This window comes from Perca fluviatilis, chromosome 18 (genome assembly GCF_010015445.1).
Source record: "Perca fluviatilis chromosome 18, GENO_Pfluv_1.0, whole genome shotgun sequence".
NCBI lineage: Eukaryota > Metazoa > Chordata > Actinopteri > Perciformes > Percidae > Perca > Perca fluviatilis.
In genome coordinates this window covers 35,563,672-35,575,521 of record NC_053129.1, presented here as the reverse complement: position 1 = coordinate 35,575,521, position 11,850 = coordinate 35,563,672, and positions in this window count along the sequence as shown.

Here is an 11,850-nt window from a genome sequence, read left to right as displayed (position 1 = left end):
GGACCAGCCAAAGACAGAGTGGTGATGGGGAGGATCTTACCGTAGTCCAGGACGACCTATATGTCGATATCGGCGGGAAGGTTCCACTAAGTTTGCCGGCGGCGAAGCGGGAGGAAGCACAGCGGGGCAGCGGAGACCCGTCTGCGGCTGCAGGATCTGGAGCTCAGTGCCCGTTAAAATTATATTTAACGCATAAATACATACAGAAATAAATAGTGGAGGAATGAGCCTGGACATTTCAGTCTGTTTAAACTTCACTTTGAAGCAGAAACTCTTAGTTCAGAAGGGTGAAGTTTCTGTTTGGACTCAGATCTGTGAACCGATCATAATAAATATTCTTTGTATTAACACATTAATTAGTTTCTTTGTTTTGTAGTCGATAGTACATCTTAAGTTTACTTAAGTGGAAGCAGTATCAAGTGGAAGAATGGGACTATAAACCTAGACTTACATATATACATACAGTGCCCTCCACACTTATTTGCACCCCTGTTTAAGATGGGGTCATGGACTTCTAAAAATTCTCCTTTTTGTTTTAACAACATAGAACCCAAATGCAAAAAAAAACAAAACTTTTATTTAAGTACATTACTTTGGTGGTAAAAAATCATCAAAATCAATCAAAAATCACACATTTAGAAAAAGAAAACTTGAAATCATGTGTCCCACAATTATTGGCACCCCTGATGTTAATACTTTGTACAACCCCCTTTTGCCAACAAGACAGCACGTAATCTCCTTCTATAACATTTCACAAGATTGGAGAACACAGAGAGAGGGATCTTTGACTATTCTTCTTTGCACAATCTTTCTAGATCATCCAGAGTCCTGGGTCCTCTCTCATGCACTCTCCTCTTTAGCTCACCCCACAGGTTTTCGATTGGGTTGAGGTCTGGGGACTGAGATGGCCATGGGAGGACCTTGAGTTTGATGACTGCTGAACCATTTTTGTGTAGATTTTTGCCACATGTTTAGGATCATTATCCTGCTGAAAGACCCAGTGACGACCCATCTTCAGCTTTCTGGCAGAGGCCATCAGGTTTTTATTTAAAATGTCCTGGTAGTTCAAAGCATTCATGATGCCATGCACCCTAACAAGGTTCCCAGGGCCTTTGGAAGAGAAACAGCCCCAAAGCATCACAGATCCTCCACCATACTTCACGGTGATGAAGGTGCTTTTCGGCATACTCATCTTTTGTTTTACGCCAGACCCACTTAGAGTGTTTGTTGCCAACAAGCTCAATCTTAGTCTCATCTGACCAAAGCACACGATCCCAGTTGAAGTCCCAGTGCCGCTTAGCAAACTCCAGACGTTTACGTTTGTGAGTGTTAGTGAGAAAAGGCTTTTTCCTTGCATGCCTCCCAAACAGCTTGTTGGCATGTAGAGAGCGTCTGATGGTTGTTTTGGAGACTTTGACCCCAAGATGCCACTCTTTGATGCAATTCTGTGACAGTGAGTTTAGGACTTTTTTTTACTTCTCTTACCATCCTCCTCACTGTGCGTTGTGGCAAGATAAACTTGGGACCTCTTCCAGCCTAGTTTGTCACTGTTCCAGTTGTTTTAAACGTCTTAATGATTCCTCTGACTGTAGATACGGGCAAGTTAAGGAGAGTGGCTATTTTCTTGTAGCCATTGCCTGACTTATGAAGGTCGACACACATCTGCCTTACTTGAATTGTGTGTTCTCTTGTCTTTACCATGTTGACAAATGGGTAAGAGAATTAGGACTCTGTGTCACGTCATATTTATACCCCAGGGAAACAGGAAGTCATGAATTACTATTTAAAAGTTCCTAGATACCCTGACCAACTTTAGCAACGACAGAAAAATATATTTGAAAAAAATCAATTAAATATTTCAGCGGAATTGTTAGGGGTGCCAATAATTGTGGGACACATGATTTCAAGTTTTCTTTTTCTAAATGTGTGATTTTTTTTTTTACCACCAAAGTAATAAAAAAAGTAAAAAAAAGGAGAATTCTTAGAAGTCCATGACCCCATCTTAGACAGGGGTGCCAATAATTGTGGAGGGCACTGTATATGTATATATACATACATATATCAAAAGCTTAATTTTTTAAATAAATACATGTCTGACCTTTGGAACGAACCACAAAAACTAGAAAATCACATTCATGACGATTTATGGTGATTTTATTCCCGTTAGCCCTTTGCCTACATTGACGCTGATGCATTAAAGAGGAGTTACTCCCCTGTTCCAAGATGGCGGCTCTGTTGACGCATTCGTTCCAATGAACTGCCGTAGTCAAGGCGACATCTAGTGTATATATCTATGGTACAGGAGAAGCTCACAGGCAGTTTGGACTTCCATTAGCTGTTTAGGTTTAATGACTAATGTTAACTAGCATGTTAGTGATCAGTAATTAGCCTGTGCCTATGTTATCTCCTTACATATACCTACGCTCTCCGTCTCTCTAAGATTGGGAATGATTGAGATTTCTCTCGGCACAGCTACCAGAAGACTTCACACTTTCAGACAGGTTGCTCACGGTCACATCTAGTCTTCAAGCTCAGTTGGAGGCTGCTCAGTAACGCGCGCCAGCGACCGGGAAAGAGACTTCTGATATCCTTCACTGGTCTCAGACCAGAGACACGGGGTCGATTGGTCCATTCTTATATACTGTCTATGTGAAGTTAGCGCGGAAGGATACATGTGAGACTCGTCCATTCAATTTCACAAACATATTTATACAAAACACTCATATATGAAAATAAGATTAATTGGATTATATTCACAAGAAGTATAAAACATGTTCAAATGTTATAAATATGAAAGAAATACCACTTAATTGTAAAGAAAACTCTTTATTCTTTGACTTTTAAATGTACAAGATTTACATTTGTTAAAACAGGTTGAACTCATAAACGTCAACTCTGTTTTTAGTCTTTAAACCTTAAAATAATAAAAAAAAAGAAATAAATCAATAGTTTGGACTGCTGCAAGAAAACGTGATTACAGTGAATATCAAGTCAACACAGTTTGTTTTATTTATCTTGAACCATCAACATACTGTGAATGAAGAAGAGAAAACAAAATCAGATAAAAACAAAAAGATAAAACACAAATCTAGATTCCATCAAAGAACAAAAGGATGATTTTAAGAAGGAGCAGGCAGAAACATAATGCTTATAAAGTCCCGCCCTTACTTTACAATATCATAGTAATACAGAAAAAAACAAATAGATGTAAGTCGCACTACAACAATAGACTGTTTACATTCCTATTCATATGTTCAGGGCCTGTTGCACAAAAGTAGAATGAAGAAATCCAGGACAATTGAAAAAGCGCAGCTTGACTTAGTGTGGTCCGCTCATCGCGGCTTAATTGGTTGCACGTTTGCCGAGCCAGGATCAGACGGTGAAGCTATGTCAAGCCAGGTGTAGATAGCTGGGATAAGTGCACGTTCATGGCTTTCTTAAATAGACCACGGTATCGATCACAGATTTACTACAGTCTACAGTCTTTTAAAGGTCCAATATGTAATATTTGTACTGTAATAAATCCAAAAATGACACCAATGCCTCATCAGATATTAAGGAAACATGTTAAACAGAAATACTATCTTTTCTGACAACAATGCTAATGTCAGTATTTTTTCTTTTTGAAATTTACATTCTGTGACGGAATTTATGTTTATGTTTTGATCTGTGTGTTGTTATCAACGGCCCAGTTTGACAGGCAGGCCAGGTTGCCAGATATACCTGTAAACACGTAAACCCAGCGCGCTACAGCTGTAACGGTAGTACAGCCATGAAAGCAGCAAACAAACGAACAGGATCAATGGAGATAGATTCTACATGACATAAAAAAAAGAAAACAGCATGTTTCTAACAGTTGCGTGACCAGAGACGTAACAACCCCCTGGTAAATATTGGAGATGTATTTGAAAGATGGAGACAGCTTAGAGCCCAAAAGGATGCAGAGTTGGCTTATTTCCTCCTGAACAGGTAAACATTAGCTTCAGGCTAATTTATCACAGCTACTAGGGATGGGCATTTTTTGTCATTTCAACATTTGTGTACTCACATTGAATTATATAGCTAGAGTACCCGAGTTGGTTACTCGCAAAAACAATTGAGACATAGCCAGTAAAGTGATCCCGACTGGTCCTGGCTAACGCCGCCATGCTAACCCTGCTACCTGTTAACGTTAGGACCAGGCAAGCGGGCCATGGCTGTTTACAGCGTATAGCCTCGTCAGCGGCTGGAGCCGACAACGGTGAGTTATTTTAAGCCACGAGAGGGGGGCTGTAAATCGTAAAGAGAGGACTGTGAGTTTGCAGTGTGTTTAGCGATTGTTGCCGTAATTCTAAGCCAATGAAGTGTTCCGTCGGCAAGGTGGTGGTATTTTTAGCGGTTCGTATTGTAATTCTAAGCCAAGGAAGTGTGCCTGACTGGCGTGTGGAGAGGACAGTGAGGTTGTTGTGTTTTTAGCGGTTCATACTGTCATTTTAAGCCGAAAAAGTGTGTCTGTCAGTTCGTTACAGAGCTCCGCGTGAGCACGGGCTTTTATGACTGTCAATATAGCCAGCATCTACCGTTAGCTGCTCCGCGCTGTGCGCGGTGCGTAATGTCTGGCTATGTGAGAAAAGTGTCTAGCAACGCGTTGTTTTGAATGCTCGCGGTCTCAGCCTGGCAACCCCGTGAACCGAAGTCTGGGCAGGAGGAAACGACTCTCCAGTATTTTGAATTGGTAGTGCAGTAATTATTTTAACCGCTAGCTGCCAGTATAAACCACAATATTACATATCCTTACCTTTAACATTTAAGTTGTAATAATAATATGAACATTTGTAAATATAAGAAATAAAAAATTCAAGATATGCATCTACTGTACATTTACTCTAGAATGATAAAATACATTTTGTTACAATGGATTTATATTCATTAGTTTCTAACCATCAAATAAGACCAGAAATGTCCAAATAGGCCTTATGGTTGATTCATTTGAGAGGAATTTCCAGAGGGATAGGGCTCGGGGGGGGTTTTATGATGACATGAAACTTGACTGTGGCGGTTTAGTCAACCTCTTCTTTACACCATGGTCCAGTCTGGAGGAAGGAAACAGTCAGAATGATCCAACATGAGTCTTAACTGCTGTTCAACATGAGCAGCAGAGTTCCTCAGTTCCTCAGAAACATATTTTAGTAACTGTTGAGCTTAAAATGGGAAAGTTTGCACTGTCCGGTCAGACGATGGGTGGTGCTTAATTTTGGCTTGTCTTTAATACCTTAATACTTGTCCTCAGTGTCTTTCTTTTCTATGTCCATATATAAAAATGGACAAAGCATATAATTTGTAAAAAGGAAACTAGTCCTCCAAAAAAAAATTGTGAGAAAAGCATGGCAGATAATATTCAATTCAATTCAAATTTATTTATAGTATCAAATCATAACACAAGTTATCTCGAGACACTACAGATAGAGTAGGTCTAGACCACACTCTATAATTTACAAAGCCCCAACAATTACAGTAATTCCCTCAAGAGCAAGGATGGTCGACAGTGGCGCGCAAAAAAAACTCCCTCTTTGGGGAAGAAACCTCGGACAGACCCAGGCTCTTGGTAGGCGGTTGTCTGCGGTTCCGAGTATGATGAACAGTGGCAGTAATAGTCACATTAATAATGGAACAGTGACTTCAAATCGGTAGTCGTAGTAGTTCATGTCATATCAGTGCGCTGCAGGGCGTTGCAGGATGTTAGCGTGGCCCAGCAGAGCATGGATGGACGTAGCGGGAAGCAGCAGGGTTCAGCAGGAAGGAGCAGGGTTCAGCAGGAAGCTGCAGGGTTCAGCAGGATGCAGCATTGACATTGCAGGGCACCGGAGAGCTCAGCAGGGAGTGCAGGACAGCGACCAGGAGACAGCTGCAACCAGGATCTTGGGTGCCAGCGTTCTCCAAGGAAATACGCTGGGAAAAAACATAAGGGACTCCGGGGAGTAAACTCCCCAGAAGCTAGGATTAGTAACAAGCATTTCTGGGACCGGGCTGCACACAAATGGTAATAGAAAGGGAGAGGAGAGAGCAGGTCAGTGTGTCAAAGGAAGGAAGGAAGTCGCCGGCAGTCTAAAAACTATAGCTGCAACGTAACTAAGAGAGACAGGACATAAGGGTACATAACTTACCTGAGGGTTCCCAGTTAATAGTGTGGACTCTGGGGGGGTTCCAGCTGTCCTGTCTCAGAGCTGCAGGACTCAGTGGGTGTGCTCCTGACAATCCTCATCAGGGGGAAAAGGTTTGAAGATTTCCCAGTGGTGTTCATCTTTGGCGGTCTAGATGATTGTCGACTTCCTCCGTAACTTTCACAATAATAAAACCCTTACTGATGGTACAAAGTCCACCTCAGTGGATGTGCTGCTGACAAAACTTCATCGGGGAAAATCTGCTTCTCTCGGCTCGCCTCTTGATAACCACAACGACCTGCAGCAGCCAATCAGATCCCTCCTGAGTGTGTTGACATGGTGACAGAGGTCAGAGGGGTTCACTGACCCCACAGAAGGAGGGGAGTACTTCAGGGAAGAGATTCATAGATGAGGAGCAGGCCAACAGAATCAGCTCCCACATCAAGACATCCCGAAGCCTTCACATCATGTTGCCACATCCCGGGTCTTCTGCTGGATCACTGCTACAGTTCTGGAGGACGTGTTGAAGACCAGAGAGGGAAGAGAGCTGCCCAATACCTGACTGAGATGTACATCTGCTTCCTGGTGGTTCTGACCAAACAGAAGTTACATCAAATATGATGGAGGAGCTGAGACAGATCCACACTGGAGTCGCAAGAGAGCAGGATTATGATCTTTGGGGGAAACTGGCTTTTGAGCAGCTGCAGAAAGGCAAACTTATCTTCCTATGAATCAGACCTGACAGAGTGTGGCATCAATATCAGAGCAGCCTCAGTTTTTACTCAGGATGTTTAGAGAGGAAGTGGAAGATGTTAAAAGAGGGAGAGGACTGTACCAAGACATTGGTGTTCAGCTTGTTCATCTGTGTGTTCAGGAGTTTCTGGCTGCTCTTCATGTCCATCTGACATTCACTAACTCAGGAGGCAATCTGCTGTCAGAAGTACCAGGTTGAAACCATTTAAAAAAAAGATTGTGGAACTGAGGACAGAGCTTCACAACTTCTCTCTGAGAGCTTACAGCCAATTCCAGCCCAGATATAAATGTACACATTTCAAAACATTGTTCTTAATTTTTATTTTGATTGAGAGCCATGTTTGTAATTATGCAACCTTTCTATTTCGTCTGCTGATTCTTTGTGTGTCTGAAATTACGTTTTGTGCTTGTCATTATGCCTTTACCAGAGATGAAATAATAGAAACCCCTGGTCTTAAAAGATAATCTGATTTACAAATACTTTAAGCTACACAATGTTTTAAAAGGTGTGGTAAATTTAACATATTTTATTTTCTAAATTCTTAATGAAACTACAAAACCACTGTTACACTTTTACAATCATCTTAATACTGGACATGAGAGTCTTCTAGTGTACATTAGGACTCTGAAGTCCAGCAGGAGATGAGCCTCCTGAATCCTGCAGGTCGCTGTTACTCAGGTCCAGCTTTCAGACTATAGGACTCCAGAGCGCCGAGAAATGAGGACAGAGTCTCACAGCTTCTTGACTCGGTCTAGGGATTAGGAGAACACAAACAACATGTTTTTTCTGGTGCTACGTACTGCTAATCGGTCTCCCTTCCTGAGCGGTATGATGGTTGTACATTCCCATGTTTTTATACTTGCATATTATTGTCTGAACAGATGAACGTGGGACCTTTCTAGGCATCTGGAAATTGTACCCAAGGATGAGCCACACTTGTAGATGTCCACAATCATTTTCCTGATGTCTTGATTGATTTCTCTTAATTTTCCCATGATGTCAAAGAAAGAGGCTCTGTGTTTGAGGGTGTGCCTTTATATGCATCCACAGAGTGTGCCACCAATTAACTCAAATGTGGAGATCTAAAACAGAAAAAGTTTACTCAGTTTCATGTATGACAGTAAAGAAATAAAAAGTTTACTGATAAGTTTTCTGAAGTGTATGTAAATATCTGGTTTCCAACTCCGTATACATCAATAAATCATATATTTTGCTATGTTAAGATGTGTGATGGTTTTCAAGCTTCATGCTCCACGTGATAACGCTATCTATAAACCACTAAGCTAAGATGAATTTACAAATTTTGTTATTAAAGTAATTGTTTATGCATATTTTCATTCTACATGGATTAAATCTGTAAATTAAACCTTTATTTAATTTATTTGTTGCAAAGTCCCCACTAATCATCGATGTGGAATTTTGTAAGTGAATTATGTAAATAACATGCAAATGAGGTCCAACCAACCATGTTAACTCAGTTTTTTCAAGTCCCCCGTATAGGGATGGGGAAGTCATTACTTTATCAATTCAGATGTTTGAAGGTATAAGCTAACAAAGCTATGCTGAGTATACTTTGATTTTTTTCATAATGTCTAGCACCTTTAGGAAAGGGGGTACCCGGCCCCACAAGTGATGGTTATAAAGTTGTTCCTTATAAAACATATATAAATGAGTGTGTGTGTGTGTGTGTGTGTGTGTGTGTGTGTGTGTGTGTGTGTGTGTGTGTGTGTTGTGAGTGTGTGTGTGTGTGTGTGTATGCAGGTCAGGAGCAGAGTTTGACCTTAGCTGACAACTGCAAGCTAGAGGCCCTTTGCTCTGTTAAAGGTAGAAACTAGTCTACTCCAAGAGAGATCTTCCAACATTGATAGATGTTGTAGATAGAAAAAAGACAATTAAAATAATCTAGCACTCAGGTTGAAATGCAGATAACATGAGACCAGGGTTACTTACTTTATACTTTATTATTAAATACTTCAAGATATAGTACTACTTACTTTTAACGTTGGTGTTTTACAAAAAAAAAAAAAAAAAAAAAACAGGACAGGGTGCAAAGTTAAATCTCATCTTACATTTTATACATATTGTGTAATAGGTTCAAGGAGAATACAATATCATTTTAAAAGCTGTATTAATACAAAAATGTCACAAACACTTTGTTTTTTTTAACACTGGTAATGTTTGTAAATAAGCTGAAGTAAAATCCATAAGGTGTACCTAAGCTCTGAGCTCAGGTTGAAATGTGCAGAAACATAAGACCAGAGTAAAAATGCAAAAGTAGTACTAATTACTTTAACGTTGACGTTTTGCCAAAGAAAAGAAATTTTGGGGCAACGTTGAATCTCATCTTACATTTGTTTTAACACTGATCACATAAGTTTTAAAAAATGTTTAATGTTTGTATATTTATTATAATTAGCTAAACTTACTACTACTACTACTACTCTTTAAAGCGTACATCTTTCACCACATTAAACACATCCAATCTTTTAAGCGAATGTTAGTTATATTAAAATTATACAAAATCATTTTTGTATTCATGAATTCATATTCATGTTGATCATACCATATCTTGTCTGTGAGACTTACATTTTGGCGTATATGTGTTAATTCAGTATAGGAAATTACTACGAACTATCGCTAAAACATAAATGCATCTGGTGAAGTTTTTGATTGAATTTTCAGTACATTGTAACAACTGAACAGTCGCCTCAATTTGTGAGTGATATATGGAAAAACAACACCATAAACATAACATAAAAATAAAATAAATCGAAAAGGGGAGAAACAAGAGGAAAGTGCTGATACCAAAATAGAAATAAAATGTATACATTTCAAGTCACTGCTTTATCCACTAATGAGTCCAAGCTGCAATGTCCTTATGCTTTATTTAAGTAAAATGTGTCCACTTCTGCAATCTTTGGCACCTTTTCTCAGACCTAGTTCAACCTTTCCCATTTCCCTTATTTCATGTATGACCTCAAACTATTGTTGCTGTTTAGAGATAACGGGTTTATACCAGTTTCTGTCCCTCTGTACCTGTTACAAGTGAAATATGGCCCAATTACAAGACAGTACATAAGAAAGGAATCTATATAGCCAAGTACATTACTCAAAACTAAATGTACATCCTCCCAAAATGACCTTTATTTCAGAACCCAAAAAACGTGTGTGATGATGATGTTTTACTGCTAATCTTAGGTGTAATAAAGAAACGCACAAATCTTTCCAGTTAAACACACCCAATTGTTGTGAACTTGCGGGAAGTATGTTGGGTTTAACACATATTGTACCATACATCTGATGGATTTTCCATTATTAGTTCCTTTTATCACGTTGATTTCAAATATAATGTTGAGTTGCTTACTATCTGCGAGTAATTCTTTCCATACACTAGAAATGATTTTAACGCAGTTACTATTTGGTCTAGCATAGCATTTATCATTTATCTTATAACTGGGATTACATTCTTGTGAGTTCTCCATTTTCAATTCTTTGTTGTAGTAATCTCTAAATTGTATATACCTAAATAAATCCCGATTTTAGAAGGGGAACATTTTCTTTTTTTAATGTTTGGAAAGTCTGTCATTCATTGTTGTCTATTATCGTACACACTGCCTTAATACCTTTTACTGACCAATCCTTGAATAACTCCTGGCTTAAACAGGGTGTCAAAGGCTATCCATCTAAGCACTCGCTGGTCTTTCCTTAGTTTTAGCTGCCTCGCAAAGTTAAACCAGAACTTCTTTTTCTCCTAACACTGACTGTATTGGATAACCTTCAACGTACGTCTCGATTTCCTTCCATCTAGCAAAATAGTTGTCATTACACCAAAGAAATAGGGGTGGAACTGAGCTGCTTTAAGATTGGGGCGCCTATCCTACTTTATTGTTTGGCCGACTGAAGTGTTGCATATTTTATTCTAGGCTTCTTTCCATCCCAGGCTAAGAACTGATGACCACTACTGGCAAGGCCTGAATAGATATAGCAATCTAGGCAAAATGTTCCTTAATTACGCTAATCTTACTACTAAAATCCAATGGGTGTGTAGACCATCTTTCAATATCTTTTTAATATTTTGGTTAATTAAATTATAGTTTACCTCATATAATTTGTTTTAACTATGTGCACCCGTAAGTACTTTTATTGATTCCATATCCCATTTTACATCATATCTACATCTTATTTCCTTTGAAGGAGTATAGTTGAATGACCAAAGTTGTGTCTTTGTAATATTTATTTTATAACCAGCATAATAACTAAACTCCTCTAGGATTTCCATCAGTATAGATAAGGGGAGGTCCAGGGTTCAATATTAAACGTAAATAGTGTGGGACTGAGACAACAACCTTGTCTAGTGCCCTCTCCATTGTGAAAAATGGATACAATGATCCATTGACTTTGTTGTTGATAAAGTGTTCTAATTATAGTTACTCCAATATTCCCTCCTTTGGGAGTACTGTAATAAGTGCCTCTTTCCATGATGGCGTGGAGTTTACCTTCTCCCTTTAATCCCATTAAATGCTTTCAGCAGGACGGGAACTAGCTCTTCTTTAAAGGTTCTATACCACTGGAAAACCATCACTACCTGGAGTTTTACTTGATTTTAAGTTGGCTATTGCATTATTTATCTCTTCCAGTGAAAAAATCTGCTAATGATACAATCATTTTGTTTCTTGCCAATACGAAGGTAGATCCAGATCGTTAAGAAAATGTTCCATTGCTTCTACTTTAGTACTGGAGGTTTTGGTATATAGTTTTTGTAGTAGTATAGGAAAATGTCTTCTATTTCTACAGCATGATATTTTAGTTGATTTGTTTCTGGGTCCCGTATCTTATGTATGGTACTATCCGCTTCTTGTTTACGTAAGGTAATTTAGCGGCCTGATTCGTAATATGTCTGGTTGGAAAAACAAGTTCTTTCTTCTCAACATCTTGTTCTAATAGATCATTAATCTG